Raw genomic sequence first — 3,938 nt, forward strand, 5'->3', positions numbered from 1 at the left:
CTTTGGTAAGGACCAACTTGAAAATGTTTCGTAACCTCAGTGACCAAATGTATATAACACTCTGTAATTAATAGCTTGTAATATCCGCCAATCGTTCTCTCCGGCTCCGGTAAGTATAGTTTTCCTTAATTTGGAATTTTTCTTTTTGAATTCCGTTGGGATGAACATGGATACTATTTGTTCCGTTTATTTTATTCAAGGAATTAAAATTAAATCAGCGCGTATGGTTTAATTTCCCTGAATATAATTAACTTAATTTTTAATATTATTTATGGTTTATTTATTTGGATGAATATCACTATACGTTTGCGAACTTAGATTTGTGATGATGTATATATAGCTGGTAAAAAAAAAAAATTTAGAATGCTTGTTGTGTTGATTGATTGATTTATTTATTGTGAAGCTGGTGTTGTTAATTCACTTGTTGGAGGAGAAAATGGTAGAGCAGGAAAAAAATGTTGGAGGGGACAAAATATATGTAATATGTGTATGTAAAAAATTCTGTATAAATCCAGCAAAGTTTAAGAATGTTGCGGGTCGCACTCCTGCCCTGGGAGGGAGATAGGGGGATGAGGATGGGGTTCCTTCCTCATAAATATTGAGTTGACTGATTTTCATTGTCGACATAAATTTTGCTGGCATTATTGTGATACTGTATCATGAACCAAGAACTACGACCACGTTACAGTTTGAAAAGTTTCTTCCTGCCAATTATTATTATTATATGAGAAGGATCACATTTGGTAAGGTACTAGATGGAATATCTGCATCATTTCCATCAATTATTGTTGTATAAACACTGCAACATTAAACTAATCTCGACTAAATGGACATTTAGCTATCCGATGGCCAATGATAGAATCCAGAATTTCTGTAATGTGCTTCTTTTGTTTAAAAGTATGCATTTACTGATTTGTTTTCACGCAACTAAAATCAATTATGTACGACTTGATGTATCTTGCTATATATTAAGGGTAATTGCAAGATTATTTTGAAGAATTTGATATTTTAATATTGTTGTTTCTTGCATTTATTTCTCTTTGGTTGATTCTATGTTTGTTTCCAAGGATCCGTAAATAGTTTCTGAATTAGTTCATTCTGATTCAATATGAGAAGAATTATGGCGAGTGTAGGGCTCGAAGGATATCCCATTCGAGTAATCTAATTTTGCTATTTAATTCATAATTCTTTAAAAATGTCTTCAACAAAATAATATCTTTAATCCCCATTATGCTTTACTGCTGTTATGTTCACAGCATAACAAGTCTTCATTAAAAATAAATTAAAATTAGTTTGCTTTCTTTATATACATCATTTTGATATTGATTTGAACAATACTTATTACTGTACTGAATTTCTTGTTTATATTTACTGACAGATTGCTATATCTGGAACTTATCATTCGTTAAATCCAAGTTGACTTGTGCCAACAAGATCCAGTGGACTATTTTGCTTTTTGAGTGATAAATAATGGGGAGTGTTGATAGAGGGAAGCTTAGATTTTGCATTGACAGAGGAGGCACATTACTGATGTCTATGCTGAAATTCCAGGCAAGCCTGAGGGACGAGTCATGAAACTGTTGTTGGTCGATCCATCTGATTATGATGATGCTCCAGTGGAAGGAATTAGGAGGATTCTGGAAGAATTCACGGGCGACAAGATTCTGCGAAGTGCAAAGGTCCCCACAGATAAGATTGAATGGGTAAGGATGGAAGCAACTGTAGCAACAAATGCACCGTTAGAAAGGGGAGAAAATTGCACTCAGTGTGACTCGGGGCTTCAGGGATCTGCTGCAGATTGGAAATCAAGCCTGTCCACATATTTTTGACCTCACCGTGTCAACACCATCAAGTCTTTATGAAGAGGTGGTGGAAATTGATGAGAGAGTTGAACTTGTTCTCACGGGGAGAAAGTGAAGTCAGATTGTTCCGCATCAATAGGTCGGGGCGTTTCAGGTGAGCTTGTTAGGGTTGTGAAGCCAATCGACGAGGACGCTTTAAAGTCTTTGCTTAAGGGACTCTTGGAAAAAGGCATTAGCTGCTTAGCTGTTGTCAATGCATTCTTACACTTACCCCAGCCATGAAATATCAATTGAGAAGTTAGCTCTTAGTTTGGGGTTCAGACGCGTTTCAATAGCATCGGCCTTGACTCCTATGGTTCAAGCTGTCCCTCGGGGTTTCATAGCATGTGTGGAAGCATACCTGACTCCAGTTATCAAAAAATATTTATCGGGATTTATATCTAAGTTTGATGAAGGTTTAGGCAAATTGAATGTTTTGTTTATGCAATCAGATTGGGGACTTGCACCAGAAAGCAGATTTTCGGGTCACAAAGCAGTTCATCAGGTCCTGGAGGTGGAGTAGTTGGCTACTCACAGGCTCTTTTTGGAGTAGAGACGGACAAGCCACTCATTGGTTTAGACATGGGTGGTACGTCTACTGATGTGAGCCGATATGCAGGCAGCTATGAACAAGTTATAGAAACCCAAATTGCTGAAGCGGCAATCCAAGCACCTCAGCTTGAGATAAATACTGTTGCTGCTGGTGGCGAATCAAAGTTAAAGTTCCAGTTTGGAGCTTTCAGGGTCAGGCCAGAATCATTGGGTGCATGATCAGGGCCAGTTTGTTACCGTAAGGGAGGGGAACTGGCTGTTACTGATGCAAATCTTATTTTGGGATATACAATTTCTGATTATTTCCCATCAATTTTTGGCCTAAGTGAAGACCAATTATTAGATATCCATGCAAGTAGAAAAGAATTTGAGAAACTTGCAAAACAAATCAATTCTTATAGAAAGAACCAGTATCCATTCGCAAAAGATATGACAGTGGAAGAAATTGCAAAGGGATTTATAAATGTTGCCAGTGAAACTATGTGCCGTCCTATACGACAATTGACTAAGATGAAGGGCCACGAGACAAAGAATCATGCTCTTGCTTGTTTTGGAGGTGCTGGACCTCAACACGCTTGTGCAATTGCTAGAGCACTGGGTATGAAAGAGGTACTAATTCACAGGATCTGAGGGATTTTAAGTGCATATGGGATGGGAATGGTAGATGTTGTGGAGGCTGCACAGGAACCATATGCTTCGATTTACAGTCCTGAATCTGTGTTGGAGGCTTCATCCAGAGAAGCTGCTTTACTGAAGCAAGTGAAGCAGAAACTTCAATTGCAAGGGTTTAAAGAGGAAAATATTACAACTGAAACATATATAAATACTAGTTTTCTACCCATGCGATGCATGGGTTACACTTTTTTGGAAGTGTTGTTAGTGTGTTCAATGTTATATGAATTTAACAATTCAAAGAAAACAAAGTTGTGTAATGTCGAGAAGTTTTTTCTAGGTAGTCTGTGTTTTGAATTTTTTAGTTTGTATGGTTGGAATGCTATATTATTGGCTAAATGAAATGAAATAAAACTATAAATAGAACATTCTTTTTATATTACAATAAATAATAATATGAATATAATTACTGTGTTTGCTTTATTTATCTATCAGAAGTGTGTAGAATTGAAAGCTAAAGAAAGAGTAAGATTTAATAGATTGCGGTAGTGTTCTTTCATAAAAGTACAAAAGTTCATATATATTGACAGTAAATGTATAAGAAAGATACAACGGCATATCACATTGTTTACATTCTAAAGGAAAAAGAAGAAAGAAAAAAAGTTTAGAGCACTCTCTCAACCTCTTAATCTCAAAAGTAGCAAGTTATTGTTGGTAGAGTTATAGCTAGGAATTTTTTATTAAGGAACCACACACATGCATTCTTACTTGATTGCCAACTACTACAAAAAAAATGTAGATGATTTCCATTCATTTTTTTCCAAGGTGGAGACATTGGTCTAGTTGTCAGTTTCATAGCCTTCCCGAGCTTTCTTCGGTTTCAAGTATGATTCAATAATTTCATCTGATGTTTGTAAGAGAGATTTTTTTTTT

The 3,938-nt window shown here is 36.1% G+C and overlaps 1 pseudogene; it reads left to right on the forward strand.

The window, feature by feature from the left end:
* The first annotated feature begins 228 nt into the window (after window positions 1-228).
* Window positions 229-3,938, forward strand: part of LOC111392088 — an 18,747-nt pseudogene continuing 15,037 nt past the window's right edge.

The sequence above is a fragment of the Olea europaea genome, unplaced genomic scaffold, assembly GCF_002742605.1.
Source record: "Olea europaea var. sylvestris unplaced genomic scaffold, O_europaea_v1 scaffold878, whole genome shotgun sequence".
NCBI classification, from domain to species: Eukaryota; Viridiplantae; Streptophyta; class Magnoliopsida; order Lamiales; family Oleaceae; genus Olea; species Olea europaea.